At 40.8% G+C, this 16,775-nt stretch overlaps 2 pseudogenes; both read left to right on the top strand.

The window, feature by feature from the left end:
- The first annotated feature begins 1,048 nt into the window (after positions 1 to 1,048).
- Positions 1,049 to 5,347, top strand: LOC114040265 (annotated as a pseudogene).
- An 8,584-nt stretch (positions 5,348 to 13,931) lies between these two features.
- Positions 13,932 to 14,198, top strand: LOC114040252 (annotated as a pseudogene).
- Positions 14,199 to 16,775: the final 2,577 nt, after the last annotated feature.

Raw genomic sequence — 16,775 nt, 5'->3', positions numbered from 1 at the left:
GTGGTCCATGGTGCTGTTAGAAGCTTCCCCAGTCTGGGGAATGGGATACTGGGGAGGCCGAGACACCATTGCATTGGCAGAGGGTGAAGAAGTCTTTGTGAAAAGGAAAAGATCAGAAAAGCACTGGGCAAGGCACTTAAAGAAGGCCTGATGGACCCAGATTCTAGAGATTTAGAATAGAGTCCCAGCTCCATTGTTGACTATCTAGACAACCTTGGAAAATAATTTATTCTCTCTGAGTCAGGTTTGGAGATGACACAATGTTTGGAAAAGATACAGAGTCTGGAGCAGTGGGTAACACACTGGATGATAGTCAGAATTCCTGAATATGCCTTGACAAGCTTTTCCCAGATTTATTCTTGACTTTCAAGACTTTGCATTATGTCTCAGCCTCTGCTGCACTCTAGAACTTCCCTCAACACCTTTGGCTTTCTCACACTGGAACATCCTTCTGCCATATCCACTCCTTCTCCCACTGGTGAATTCCTCTGGAGGCCTCCCTTCGGTGGAGGGATCCAGGCTACTTGACATTTATCCCCCTCCTGGTTCTGATCCTGATTTCTGGACTTCAACCTCATGGAGAGACCTCTTCTGCTCTTCCCCTTTGCCCAGCAGGATTGGCATATCACCTTCTTCTATTAGAATATAAACTACTCCTGGGCAGGGACTGTCTTTCTTTTTGGTTTGTATTTTTATTACTGGTGCTTACCACAGTGCTTGGTACATAATCGGTACTCAATAAATGCACATTGCCTTGCCTTCCCTTCTTGTCTAGAACATTGGGCTAAATCCAATTAGTTTAAATTTAATAAAGAAAAATGTAAATCTTATACTTGGGTTTAAAGAATAAACTGCATAAGTCCTAGAGGGGGTAGTATGACCAGTGAGCAGTCAGTCTGACATTGGTCTGTGAGTTTTAGAGGTTTATAAGATCAATGCAATGACTCCAGCTTCTTAGATGAGCTGAACCCAGGGCCACTCCAGAGCCAGAAGGAGGGATAACAGGTAAACTGCTAGCTCAAGATGTCTGGAGCCCCAGAGGCTGGGGATGAGGGCCAGGGACTCTTATTCCATAGCTGCCCTTGTTGGCCACAGGAAACGGGAACCCATGAGCCTAATCTTTCACCCTCTGGTGCATATGAAGAGCTTTCTGACATCAAAAATAAAGATTAACTTACAGGAAAATATACAATAAAAATTGCCATGAGAAAAGCACTGAGTGACAAAACCTCATTAGCATGGATCTTTGGTATATTTGACTGGTAAATTTATGTAGATTCATCAAATCCGCACCTAGTGGAGTTTATTTCAATGAAGTTTCAACAACAGTGGGATGATGGAAATGAAGAGTGTATGAGAGTACTAGTCTATTAGATTGAATTGACTTCTTTCAAAAAAGATCTAAGAATCATGTTCAGTGGACCGATTTTGAGCTTAGTGGCATTGGAACAAAGGTATTCTAGCAAAAGAAGATAAGGGATAAACTCACTGATTTAACAGTGATGGGAAAAACTTTGGATAAGTTAATTGAGGACTGTGTTCAGCAGCTATCTGAACTAACAAAAAAGAAAGAAAACAAAAGATAGGCTTGTGGGACCTATCAAATTATCCACAGCATTCAGGCTATCCACGAATAGATTGTCATTGCAGACTGGGTTCCAAAAGAAGCCAAATTGAAGGTGTTGACTCCTAAAGAAGACTACAGTAATCAATACACATCAAGAGCAGCAAGGGATCTGCTGACGTTATTTGTATGAAGTGGAACAGAATAACCTGAGTGCTAACACGCTGGAAGACAGGGCATCTGAAAGCAAGCCTGCAGCTCAGTCTGCTCCCAGTAGAGTGAACCAAGTGGGAACCACCTGGGTCAGCCTGAACCTTGAAACTGGAATGACTTTGCCGATTTTGTCAAGTTGGCTTAATTTTCTCTGTGGTCAAACTCATTTTTTCAGTTCAGACTAAAATACAAAATCAGCCATGGGAGATTTCTGTGCCCAGTTTGACACCAACATTAAGGCCAATACTTTTTTAGTGGTTTTCTTGTACACCGTTGTAGCAACTTATTGTGGGAAATAGCTCAGTTTGTAAACAATGATAAAAATGTAATTTGACATTTGCATAAGTAAAGCAAGGACTTCCTTACTGAAAAAAATCACGAAAATAGTATTTTAGAGCATAAATTTGTTACTACTAAAACCTTGGGAATAATCTATAATTGAAGAACTCAGAATGCCATTAACTCTTTTCTTTACTTTGCAGAAAATATAATATGTACCAAGTAAAATGAAGCTTTTATCACATAAATAGTTTGTACTGCTTGCATTCAGCTGTTTAAATAGTAAAGGTGTACTAAATAAAATTGTTTGTGATTATTCCAGAATATAATGATTAGGTAACTCATGAAAAATGTGAAGCATACATTAAATTTTCACTTTGTAAAGCAAAAAAATGTAAATATTAAAAGGAATAAAAGGAATAGGAGTCAACCATGGGATCTTCTGTTATATTAAGAAAGGAATAACTTGGGACAGATTCAGAGAAGCCTTGAAGGACTCATATGACCAGATGCAGAGTTGAAGTGAGCAGAACCATAAAAAGAATTTACACAGAGACTGTTACTTTGTAAAGGAAAATGACTATGAAAACTTTAAGAACTATGATCTACTCCAGGGGTCAGCAAACTAAACCTGAGGGATTATCTTTGTATGGCCCACCCACTACCTTTTTTTCGGTGATCTTAGAGCTAAGAATGGCTTTTACATTTTGAAATAGTTTTTGTATTTAAAAATATAGAAACCATTCTTAGCATTCTGACTGTACAAAAAACAGTCAATAGGTGAGATTTGGTCCTCAGGCCATGGCCTGTTGACGTTTGATTGGCCCTTTCTGATACCAGTGCCCAATACTGACTCTGCAAGACTTGAGGCTAAATCATGCTTCCCAACTCTTGGTGGAGTGGTGGACGAAAGTTTCAGTGAGACACATTCTCAGACATGGTCAATGGCTGGATTTGTTTTGTAAGGAAAAGCTTTTATTGGGGAGTAGGAAGTAGGAGGGTAGTGATGGTAATACTAAAAAAGAAAGGAAAGAAAGGAGTGATAACCATTTAAAACATAAGAAATTATTAAGAAAAAAAGAAGAGATGAGAAGGAAGGTCAAAAGGGGATTAATATGGCACTGGGTAGATTTTCTAGCCAATTCCCTTCCAGCTATCAATTATACATTCTGGGGTTGCTGTCCAACATTAGCTTTACACAATTCTCAGTAATAACGGTTGCCATGTGGCATAGAAACAGGTATGCACTTATGCTTGTTTTCCTGACTGTATATGTTCAAGTGTGTGTGTGGCGAGGGAGTGTTTAACCTGTCCCATTTCCTTCCAATGTCATCTCTTCAATCATTATAGTACTGTCCATGGGTTTTCTTGGCAAAGATACTGGGGTGGTTGGCCATTTCCTTCTCCAGTGGATCACCTTTTGCCAGAACTCTCCACTATGACCTGTCTATCTTGAGTAACCCTGCATGGCATAGCTCACAGCTTCATTGAGCTACAAGGCAATGATCCAGGAGGGGATCTCCTAGAGATCTGAACAACAAACAATCATGAGAAGATATGGGTTGGTGGCAATCAGCAGTGGAGGGAATGTCCCCACTGGTGAGAACAAGGATTCCCCAAAACATCAAAGTCACTCACAAATCTCTCTTCTAATAGTCAATAGCTGTGGAAACCAGGACAAGTCACTCAATCTCTCTGTGCCTTAGTATCCTAGTCTAGAGAAATGAGGGAATTGGGTTAGATGATCTCTGAGTTGACTTCCAGCTTTAGACCTGGAATCCCATGATTCTCTGGGTCACCCTGAAACAACAGAAATGTGAGAAATCACCAGTAAGGAACGCATCGTTAGTCTTTGTAAAATTCTCCCACTCCATCAGTGTCTCTAGGCTCTTAAGTTCTGGAATAACTCCAGATCAGGTTTTGTTCAGGTCTGCTTTTGGTACACGGTCATTGTAGGTGCTTCCCAATATCCATTTGCAGGGATTATATTACATAGTTGCCCTTTTCTTTGGGGAAAAATGCATTTTAATTACTGTTCATTTCCCCTAAAAATAGCAGTAATTAAAATGGCCTCTTAAACATTTCTTTAATCCTTGAAGCCCCAGCCTTCCTTGAACTCTGCTAGGCCAGTGAACTCCTGCTGTGATGAGAAATTGAAACTTTTGTGGATGCAAGACTCAGAGGAATAGAAAATATGTTTCATATTTGTTCTTGTGGCTGATTTTAGAGGGTTGTGCAATGAGAACCTGGCGCAACTTGGTTTCACTACAGAGCGTTGGAGAGGCAGGGCAACCTCAGTACTACAGCCAAAGTCAGAGGAGAAGGGGGAGCTGGAACGCATACAGCAAAGGATTATGGGGTTCAACCTAAGCCTTGAAGATTGTCCTTTGTGCTTGGATCTCCCTCCCTCCTCATCTTGGCCCCTGGCTTCCTTCAGGTCTCAGCAAGAAGTCTTTCCCAGTCTTCTGGAATCTTTGTGCCTTCCCTCTGAGTCTATCTCCAAGACAATTGAACTCGTTTGTCCACAGTTTGCATGCTATCTTCTCCCACAATCTCTTTTCATCTCATTTGACACTCATAACAACCCTGCACGATGGCGCTGAATCCAGCATAGAGTAGGCACTTAATAAATGCTTGTGGACTTGATTTGTTTGCAGAATCTGCAAATTTTATAGAGAAACAACTCAGATAACCAGTCCAGAAGGGCTGGGACCATTGAGGACCTCTTTGGACACTCGGCATCCATTCTTAGTGCTTTCACTTTCTTTGACTTGGGAATCTTAGGCCCAGGTCCAGGCATACCCACAGCTACCCTTTCACTGTCCTTTCACTCAGCTGTTCTGCAGATAGGAATGAAGATTGAAGCATTAGCCTGAGTGGAAAGACTTGGCAGTCAAAAGGCCTCCACTGGAATCCTAGCAGACCAGTCACTTTCCATCTCTTGGTCTCAGCTTCACCAATGATGAAAAGAGGGGGTTGAAGGAAATGGGCTCTAAGATTCTTCCAAGCTCTCAAAAGCTGTGAATTTCTGACCACTTCCCTGTTCTGTTCTCTCGGAAATAAATGTACAGCACTTGTTGGTGGATTTTTTTATTATAAGCAAATAGAAGGAAATAGGGGTTTAAAATGACAAACGGAACAGGAAATCTGCAGAACTCCAAGAGGGCTTTGATCAGTGGAAGAGTCAGCTGTGATCTTCCATGGAAAGGCCAACGGGAGCTAGCCCTTGACCTAACTGTCCCTCAGACTCACCCGGCCCATTCTTGGAGTTCTCCCCAGGAGTCAGCCTAACCCCAGCCTTTCCTGAATTAGATTCTGATCCAAATCAAGAGGCTCCAGCCAAAGCTGGCTTGGGTCATCAGCAAGGCCGCTTGTGTTTGGAGCCTCTTTGTAACTTGCTTCCTAAGCTTTATCCCAGAATATGGGGCCCCTACTTGAGAAAGAGTTCTTTATATGTCCCTGAAAGATGTCTTTGCTGGGTTCCCCCATCCTTGACAAATCTTCATTGACTTTATCCCCTAAGCTATTAGCCTCCTTCTCTTTTCCCTTTCGCTACCAAACTCCTACCCTTCACCACCCACTCATTTTCCATTGCCTTGAAGGCTTATTTCAGACTCCACTATTTCACTAACACATCTCTCTCCAAATTTACCAGTGGTTTATTAGATACTAAATCTGATGGCTTTTTCCTCAGTTTTCAACCTATTTGACCTCTCTTCAGCCTTTCCTTCTCCTGACCACATCCTTCTCCAGAATACTTTCTTCTCCCTGGCTTTTCTTGATGCTGCTCTCACCTGGTTCTCCTCCTCTTACCTGTCTCACTGCCCCTTCTTAGTCTCCTTGGCTGGGACATTATACAAGTACCTCACTCTAAGTGGGGTGATGCCTAAGAGTCTTTTCTGGGACTTCTTCTTTCTCTACATTCTCTTTTTAGTCATCTCATCCACTTTCATATGAATTCAATTATCAACAACTTCTGAATCTATACATCTAGCCCTTTTCTATTTCCCAAACTTCCATCTCAAACTTAGCACAGTGCCTGGAAGACCGTAGATGCTTAATGAATGTTTATTGATTGGTGGATTGAAATTCTCTGCTGACCATCTCTTCTCAAATGACCCCTGACATTTCAACTTGAGCTTATCCCAAAACTAAAGTCCTAGTACTTCCCTTAAACATACCTCTCCTCTCAACTTGCCCATCCTGTTGAGAACACCAGCCTAACAGAGGCAACTTGGTGGCTTAGTGTATGGTGTGCTGGGCCTGGGGTCAGGAAGACCTAAGTTCAAATTTAGACACTTAGGCTGGGTGACTCTGGTAAAATTACTTAACTGTTGCCTGCTTCAGTTTTCTTAACTGTAAAATGGGGATTAAAACAGCACCTGGCTCCCAGGCTTATTGTGAATATCGAATGCAATATTTATCAAGTACTTGGTAAGTGCTTAATAAATGCTTGTTTCCTTCCTTTAAATCAACCAGCCTCTGACTCTTTTCTTTTGTTCCCTTTTCTTCCTCCACCTCAAAAAAAAAATCCCAAACATATCAAATCCATCACTGTAAGTATTAATGGATAGCAAGTTCAACATAAGTAAATGGTGTGGTGAGGAAACCAAGAAAATTAATGCTAGTTTTGCCTGCATGGAGAGTGACCTACTTTCAGGAAAAAGGAAACAAGAATCCCTCTATATTTTGCCCTCATGAGCCCCTATCTGAAGTGCTCTATTCACTTCCCAACTCTATGTTTTAGAAAGAGCATTTTAATGAGCTGGAGATTATCCAGAAGTGGGAGACTAAAAAGTTGAATGGTCAAGAGTTATGTCCATATGATAATTGACTGAAGGAGTTGGGATTGTTTAACCTAGAGGATAAGATTGGGGAAAGCTCAGGACATGATATTTGTCTTCAAATATTTGAAGGACTATCACAAGAAAAGGGATTCAACAAGCTTTTATTGATCCAAAGGAAGGAATTGATAACAATGGGTAGAAATTGCAAAGAGCCTAAAAGGATTTGGCCTGATGTCAGGAAACCCTTCACTTCCCAACCCCAAGAATTAGAGGGATTAATGTGAAAGAAGGTAGTCCAGCTGTACCAGATCTCAAACTGTTTTATAAAGCAGTAATTATCAAAACAATCTGGTACTGACTAAGAAATACAATGGTGCACCAGTGGAATAGAATAGGTACAAATTACATTATAGTAAATGATCACAATAATCTAGTATGTGATAAACCCAGAAATCCAAGCTTTTGGAACAAAAACTCATTATTTGACAAAAACTGCTAGGAAACCGGGAAAACCATATGGAAGAAACTAGGTATAGACCACCTTCTCACACTGTATATCAAGATAAAGTCAAAATGGGTACAGGATTTACACATAAAGGGTGATACCATAAGCAAATTAAGAAAGCATGAAATAGCCTACCCCTTACGGATAAGGGAATAATTTAAGACCATAGAAGATACAGAGAGCATTACAAAATTTAAAATAAATAATTTTGATCACATAAAATTTAAAAAAAGTTTTTGTGCAAACAAAATCAATGCAACCAAAATTATAAGGAAAGCAGAAAACTGGGGGAAATTTTTGCAACAAATGTCCCTGATAAAGGCCTCATCTCTCAAATATATAGAGAACGGAGTTAAATTTATAAAAATACAAGTCACTCCTCAATTGATAAATGATCAGAGCATATGGACAGGCAGTTTTCAGACAAAGAAATCAAAGCTCTCTATAGTCATGTGAAAAAATTTTCTAAATCATATAAAATCTCTAAATCACATAAAAATCATACATCAAAAAATAAAAAAAATCATATAAAATCTCTAAATCATATAAAAAATCTCTAAATTTATCAGAGAAATGAACATTAAAACACCTCTGAGATACTGCCTCACACCTATCAGAGTGGCTAATATGACAAAAAGGAAAACATTGGATGTTGGAGGGGATGTGGGAAAACTGGGACACTAATGCACTGCTGGTATAGTTGTGAATTGATTCAAACATTCTGGAGAGCAATTTGGAGCTACATCCAAAGGGTTATAAACTCTGCATAGACTTTGATTCACCAATAACACTGCTAGGTCTATATCCCAAAGACATCGAAAAAAGAGATAAGGGCCTATTTGTACAAAAGTATTTATAGCAGTTCTTTTTGTGGTGGTTAAGAATAGGAAATCAAAGGGATGCCTATCAATTGGGGAATGGTTAAACAAGTTGTGGCATATGATTGTGATGGAATATTATTGTGCTATAAGAAATGGCAAGCAGGATGATTTCCAAAAAGCCTGGAAATATTTACATGAACTGATGCATAGTGAAATGAACAGAACCGGGAAAATGCTGTACACAGTAACAGCAAGATTGTTTGATGATCACCTGTGAATGACCTAGCTCTTCTCAGCAATACAATTATCCAAGATAATTCCAAAGAATTTATGATGAAGCATAGTATCCACCTCCAGAAAAAGAACTGATATTGGTTGAATACAGATTGAAGCATGCTACTTTCACTTTTTTTCTCTTATTTTCTTTCTTTTATTTGAGTCTTCTTGTACTCAGTGACTAATATAGAAATGTTTTACATAATTGCACATGTATCACCTATATCTTATTGCTTACTGCCTCAGGGAGGGGGGAGAAAAGGGAGAGAGAGATAGAATTTGTAACTCAAAACTTTAAATAAAAAATGTTAAAAAAAGAATTAGAGGGATTAAATGATGAAGTGTGATGTCTCAGGAGGAAGTGGGTTCCCCTTCACTTGAGGTCCTCAGAACAAATACAGGATGATTACTGCTCAGTGATATGGTAGAAGGGATTCAAAAGATGCCTTCTGAAGTCCTTATAACTTTTGGTTCCTGAGATTATGATTCTGAATATTTCTGTCTATTCTGCCTCTATAATACCTCTAGAATCTACTCTCTTTCCTCTGTTCACATGATCACCACTTTATTTCAAGCCCTCATCCCCTCTTGCCTGGGCTGTTGCAATGACCAACTACTGGATTCCTGGCTTTCAGCTTTTCCTTCCTCCAATCTATTCTCCATATGCCTACCAAAATAATACTCCCAAGACCCTGGTCTGAACACATCACCCTCCAGATTAAAAACAAAACCTTCAGTGGCTTTTTAATGATAAAATATAAACTCCCCATCCTAGCATTTAAGGCCTTAGACAACTTGACTTTAACCTCCCCTTTCAAGTCTTTTTTCATATTTGTCTTCTTCAGCAATTTTGCATTCCAACCCTAACCTAGTTGCAGTTCTCCCAGCTCATCTTTCTATCTCACACTTCCTTGCCTCTGCACATGTTTTCAACCATGTCTAAATGCCTTTCCTCTTCATCTCTAGTTTTCATAACTCTCATCTTGTCTCATATCATCTTGTTTCATCTTCTCATTCTCTTCTCTTCTTTCTCAGCTCAGATGCTTCTTGCTCCATGAAGACATCCCTGGTCCTTTCAGCTCTTACTCTTTCAGAATACTAGATTTAGCATTAGAAGAACTGGTTTGAATCCCACAATTTCCACTTCCCTGTGTCACCCTGAGCAAGTGCCTTCATTTCTCTGGGCCTCAGTTTCCTCATGGGATAAAGGTTGTACTAGATGACTTCTAAGGTCCCTTCCAGTTGCAAATCGAGGATCCTATGCTTTGTGTTTACAAAGGATCTGTTCAATTACCACCATGTCTGTAGAATCCTGTGTCTTGTGTCTATGAAAGATCTATGCAATTCCCACCACATTTGTAGAACTGCAGTAATAGAAATGGATGGTCTCCATTTTAGGAGGGACATCGATAAACTGAGGAGTTTCCATGGAAGAGCAAATAGGCTGGCGAAGGGCTTGTGTCCATGTTAAGTGACGCTTACTTCACAGAACTGGGAATTTCAAGCCAGAAGAAAAGACAACTTATTGAGGACTTCCAGCTGTGATATTCTGTGATCTGACTCTGGCTGCTACGTAATATCCTGAGCCCAGGGCTCCCTCCTTCCCAGGATACTGGTACTACTGATTTATGGAAGTTCTGTTAGATTACTGATTCCTTTGCCATTCCCTCATCTAATGCAAGGGAATTCTTTCTGGAATCTCATCCCTATGGGAGGTGTGATGTGAATGTGCATTTGGCTTCAAATTAGGAGAGACCATAACTTGAATGCCATCTTTGCCCCTCACTTGGGCAAGTTTTGGAGTCTCATTTTCCTTATCCATAAAATTGGATTCATCATACCTCCACTGCATTCATCAGAGGGCTTTGTGAAACTAAAAAAAAAAAAAAGACAGAGTGCTTGCAGATTTTGTTTTAAACCTTAAAGTGCTATGTAAATTTGTGATTTATTATTTTATTAGCCTTTTAAAAACTTTGATGGATTGATGACTTTATCAGTGTGGACACTCTTTCCTTTTCTTTTATCACAAAGTCAAGTTAAAAATCATTTCCATGTAAAATTAAAGTCATTTACTGGCCATTCCCTACAAAAGGCACAAGGATTATGTGGGCATCAGAGATATTAAATCCCAGCTCCCCTCTGGGGCATTCTGTCTCAGAGGAGCTCCCCTTCCTTCAGGAAGAATGTGTCTACCTAGTTCTTCAAGTGTGATGCAAGCCTGTGGAAACAACTCGCCAAGGGTTTGCCTGCATGAGGGCAAGCTACCTTTGTCTCAACTTCTCCAGGGAAAAGCAAGTGAAGGTTCTTTCTCCATGCCTTGTTAGTTTAAAGGAAGAGGAAGTGCCTTGCAGAGTTGAAAGGAGAAAATAAGGCCGACTGGCTGCCCTTAATTCTTTTTATTCCAAGACACATAACTCCTGGATAGAGAATTTATGGTCTTTGACAACAGTCCCGTATTTCAGAGGAATGCATGATTTCTGATCTTTTGTCTGTCAAATACTTTCTGATCTTAATTGACTGTTACCTGATGATATCTCTGGAGAAGTGGAAATAACAGCCATGCATCTCAGAATGATGCTCTTTGATGTCAGGAGTCTAGGAAATAAAACACCTGTGCAGTTATGGAATCCAGACCAGCTTCAGGTTTTCAATGGGACCACTACATTGGATATTCTGTTCTCTTTCTAAGAATACTTGCAGGGCAAATTTCAAGTCAGTCATCTAATATTTATTAAGCACCTACTATGCCCAGAGTACTGTGTTAAGCACTGGAAATACAAAGAAGAGCAAAAGACAAGCCCTGCCCTCAAGGAGCTCCCATTCAAATGAGGGGGACAACCTACAAAGAGCTATGTACAAGCAGGACATATGAAGGCTAAATTAGAAATGATTTTAGAGAGAAGGCATGAGCAGGAAGGTTCAACAAGGAAAGACAGTACCTTCTTTAGAAGGTAGGGTTTTATCTGAGGCTTGAAGGAAATCTGAATCCTGGAGGTGGAGATAAAGAGGAAGAGAGTTTCGGACATGGGAGACAGAAGGTGAAATGCTTGTAGTTGAGAGATGGAGTGGTGTTTGAAGGACAGCAGGGAATCACAAATTACATTAAGGACTTGGATAGCGATGTTTGAGAAGACTTAAAAGTTAGAAAATACCTGGGTTATGGAAGGATTTAAAAGCCAAGCAGGATTTTCTGTTCCCTCCTGGAAGTGTCAGGGAACCAGTGGAGTTTACTGAATAGGGGAGTGACGTGATCAGACCTGCGCTTTAAAAAGACCAATTTGACAGCTGAGTGAAGGGTGGATTGGAGTGGGGAGAGACTTGAGGCAGGGAGATTAAATAGAAGTCTATAGCAATAGCCTAGTACAGATGATGAGGACCTGTCCCAGTGCTCACAGTGTCAGAGGAGAAAAAAGGGCCTTTACAAGAGATGCTACAAAGATGATAGGATAGGATTGGCAGCTGACTGGAAGTGGAGTGCATGGAGTCCCCTGGGGTGCCCTTCAGCTACAGTGGTGTAGGGATGTGAGCAGTGGGACATATTCTGTGGAGAAGGGAGTCCCCTGCAGGAATGCTGTGCAACACAGAAAGCATAATTCTAATTTTTGTAATGTTTTGATGTATTCCTCTCAACACACCTGTGCATTACAGTAAGTATTCTTATACCCATTCTGCAGGTGAGGAAACTGAGACCCAGACATTTAAGTGACAACATCACTCGCACCAAGACTAAGTATAGATATCTTAAATAAAACATGGCCAAAACTGACCTCATTCTCCTCTCCCAAACCCTCCCCTCTTCTGAACTTCTCTATACCTGTGAAGGGCATCACCACCCTCTTAGTAATCTAGGCTTGTGTCAGCCTTGCCTCCTTATTCTCTCTCACTCTAATATCCAATGAGTTGCCAAGTCTCGTTTCAACTTTTATAATATCTCTTGTATAGTCTCCTCTTCTGTCTCTGCCACACCCTGGTGCAGTCTTTGGACCATTTGGATAGCTTACTGGTTGGTCTTCTTGCCTCAAATCTCTCTCCACCCCAATCCATTCATCCCCACTCAACTGTCCAATTTGTTTTCCTAAAGTCCTGATTTGACCATGTGATACTCCAACAAATTTGAGTGGCTTCTTATCACCTCCATGTTTAAATATAAAATCCTCTTACGGACATTCATAACCTGGCTCTCCCCTACCTTCCTAGTCTTCTTACACCCTCTTCTTCCCTTCCCCCCTTCCCTCTACATGCTGTGCAATCCAGTGACACCAGTGTCCTTTTTGGTCCTTACACAAGAACCTGCATCTCCTGACTTGCCATTTTCACTGGCTGTCCCCAGCTTAGAATGTGCTCCCTCCTCATCTCAGTCTCCTCATTTCCTTTAATTGCTAGATAAAATCCCACCTTCTGGGAGAAGCCTTTTTCAATTCACCTTAATGATAGCTCCTTACCTGTTATTTTCTGCAATTCATCCTGTTTACAGCTTGCTTGTACACAGTCATTGCTTCTCCCGTTGGACAGTGACCTTGAGAGCAGGAATTGTTTTGGTTTGGTTTTGTTTGCCTTTCTTTCTTTTCTTAGTGCTTAGCACAGCGCCTGGTTCGTAGTAGGCAACTAATAAATGCTCATTGACGGACTGGCCGCGTATGTTGCCTAAAATAAAACTGTAACTGAATTTATTCACTTCACTTTGAAGCACACTTTACCCCAATTTTTCCTTTTTCTGTGTTTCACTATTGGCCTCTTTTTGAAACTTTTCTTAGCCTGATCCTTTGTAAATTCTGTTTTTCAGGCCTCTCAACCCTTTCTATCCTCACGCTGTTAAGGCATCTTGTTGGTTGTGGAGGTAATCCCTGGCCCTCATGATGCTTGATAATTTCCCTACAAAATGGTCGTGTCCATTGAATGTGCCCCTTGGATATTTAATTTCAACACAGGCTGACTCCCTTAAAGGTCACTGTGACTTTGACTATTTATTCTCTGTTTGGTCTAATACATCTGCTCCAGGACATTTTCCCTTGAGCTATCCCTGCTGTTCTGGCTCTTGTTCTGTCCATTTTCTTTCTACTTATGCCTTCCTACCCCTTCCTTCCAGTCCAGATCTTCAGCTTAGTTTTTAAAAGGTCTCACGAAGCTCCAGGTTTAACTTTTGATTTAAAATTGTGTTTCAGGCAGCACTCAAGTAGCTACCTAATTTTTAATTAAAAAATATTCTAATTTAATAAAAATGAAAGAGAGACTGAGACAGAGGGATAGACAGAGACAGATTGAGAAAAACATTTCCACATGCAAAATAGAACAGAGAAAGAGGATTGTATGTGAAATGTTCATCTCTATTCTGTTCAACTTAAAAGCTTTCCTGCTTCTCTGTGTTTCCTTCTAAACTTGCTTCTGTTCCCTTCTGTGTACTTTTGAGCTATTATCATCTTGAAGGAGGAGCTTGGAATGATTCCCCAGACTGGGCACAGTCACTCTCAACTGCCACCATCATCACTATGCCCAAGAGAGAGGCTGAAGGAGAAGCTAAGGGAGATAAGACAATATTAAGGATGAACCATAGGAAAGACATGGCTGTCTGCTAATCCTGCTCCTCCAAAACCAGAACCCAAACTCAAAGAGGCACCTACAAAGATGGGAGAGAAATTCCCAAAGGGAAAAAGGGAAAGGATGATCCCAGTAGGCATGGCAACGACCCTGCAGAAGGTGGAAACGCCAAAACAGACCAGGCCCAGAAAATGGAAGGTGCTGGAGGTGCCAAGTGAATTGTGGGATTTTTTGATAACTGTACTACTGGTGATTGTACAGTTTGGATACTTTTAAAATCAAGTTTTACAAAAATGCAGAATTTGTTGTATTTTTGTTTAAGCTATGTCATTAGCATAGAGAATACTTTATTATTGTTTGGGGGAGATGAAAGATGTCACAGTGTGTCTCAGAAGTTGGGTTAAAATGGGTAGAGCTTTCTTCCCCAGCTAGTTCTTGAGATGACTACTCGTAAAGAGGAGGTTCCCTGATATACTCTCTTTTTCTCTCTGTCTGTCTCTGTCTCTGTCTCTGTCTGTCTGTCTGTCTGTCTCTCTCTCTCTCTCACACACACACACACACACACACACACAAATACACACACATACATCAGATGCATTAGTATGAACACTGATACCCCTAACCTGTCTGGTGGGGGTAGGAATGGATAACTTCAAAAATATATATCTTTTCCCTATCTGCCGTATACATTATTTTTACTCCTTCAAACAAAGGGGCCTACCAGGACCTGCCCCCATTTCCCTCGCTTCTTCCATCTCCAAATCAATTGTATTAGATACCAGTCTTTCAGGCAATCTGGACTTGAATTATGGCCCTAAGATGGCCTTCCCAAAAGAACCATAGTTCCTTCCATAATGGTGATCTTTTCTAATTAAGACTTCTGCAGTTTTCATTTCCTTTCCTCAAAGTCAGGGAAGGCTCATGAAAAGTTGTTAAGCAACATACATTGAATGAGAAAGTGTCCACCTTCACTTTAAACTTTTCCTGTTTCAACTATAAAACAAAGACCAGGTTTTATAGTGACTTCATGTATTTAGGTAGTCCATGGAGGAGGCAAATCTGAAAGTTGTATACAGCTGCCGATCATAGCCCATGCCCTGCCTGATACCATGATTGTTCATGAACAACATGTTTAATAAAGTTGGATGCAATTGTTGTTGTTTTTTGGTGGTGGGGGGGCGGGGAGGGAAGATAATATCATTCTATACCTCTTCTGCCCTTTGTGTCTAAACTTTCTGAAAAGGCCATCACACTCAATGTTTCTACTTTCTCACTTCTACCTCTTCGTAACCCCTTACAATGTGGCTTCTAACCTTATCATTCCATCAAAACCGTTCTCTCCAGAGTGACTAATCATCTCATAGTTGTCCAATCCAGTGGCCTTTTCTCTATCCTCATTCTCCTTGACCTCTCTGCAGCCTTAGACTCTGCTGATCACCCACTCCTCCTGTACGCTCTTTCTCTCTGTATTTTTGGGACACTCCTCTCTCCTGGTTCACCTGTGGTCTCTCCTGGGCTTGATCCCTTTTGCTAGATCTTCACTCAGATCATCCCTCTAACTATAGGCATTTCTCAGGGCTCTTTCCTGTGCCCTCTTCTCTTCTCCTTCTATACCACATTACTTTATGATCTCATCAGCTCCCATAGATTTAATGACCATTTCTATCCTAATGAATCTCTAACCTAGCTATCCTCCCCCAAGACCTCTGCTGACCTCCAGTCTTACATCTCCAATTGTCTTTCAGACCTCTTGAACTAGATGTCCAGTAGGCATCTTAAACTCAACATGTCCAAGATGGAGCTTGTTGTCTTTCCCCCTCAGTGCTTTCCTTCTCCTTCCTACCTTCCCTATTACTGGAATTACCAGGAACCATCCTGAACAACTCTGGACTTCATTATCTTTCACTCACCCCTGTTCAATTTGTTGTCAAAGGATATTAATTTCACCTTTATGATCTCTCTGGAATATTACCTCTTTTCTCCTCTGACACTGCCGTTCTTCTGGTGTAGGTTTTTATCACTTCACCTTAGGACCATGGCAGTAGCTGCTGGGGGGTCTGCCTTCCTCAAGCCTCTCCCCACTCCAGTCTATCCTCCATTCAGCCATTAAAATGATTTTTCTAAAGCATATGCAGGTCCAATCATGTCATGTTCTTCAACCCCTCTCCCAATAAACTCCAGTGCTTCCCTATTGCCGCCAGGATTAAATACCAAATACTCTGTTTGGCATTCAACACCCTTCATAACTCAGCCCCTTCCTACCATTCCATTCTTTCACCATACTTGTAGGAGAAATACTCTTCAATCCACTACCTTGGCCTCCTGGCTGTTTCACAGACAAGATTCACCATCTCTCTGCTCTGGACATCTGGCATTTAGTACAGTTCCTGGCATATAGTAGGCACTTCCATGATTTCTGTTTATTGATTATTGATCATATGCCCATAGAACTTTTACTTTGAAAGGGAAGAAACATTAAATAATAGACACTGACCATGATCTATGTGCTTAAAAAAAACCAAACAAATAAAACCTTATGTGACTTTCATTTTTGTATGATGTGCTTCTGCAGTGACTGGTTAATGTTCAATCTGATATAAGGCAGTGACCTGAGACTCTCAGGGTCCAAGACAGGGGCCTCGTGCTCTTGCAGGCTCTATCCAGGCTTTGTGACTGGGCTCACACTCTGTGTCTACTCTTCGTGACCCAGATTAATTAACGGAAGAGAAGCTCATGTCTGAATTCTCCATGGGGGAATGACTGTTTTGGCTATAAAAACTCACCAAGCTCAACTT

Source organism: Vombatus ursinus, unplaced genomic scaffold (assembly GCF_900497805.2).
Source record: "Vombatus ursinus unplaced genomic scaffold, bare-nosed wombat genome assembly UNPS02012901.1, whole genome shotgun sequence".
Lineage (NCBI taxonomy): Eukaryota > Metazoa > Chordata > Mammalia > Diprotodontia > Vombatidae > Vombatus > Vombatus ursinus.
This window is presented reverse-complemented; position numbering and strand designations above follow the sequence as displayed.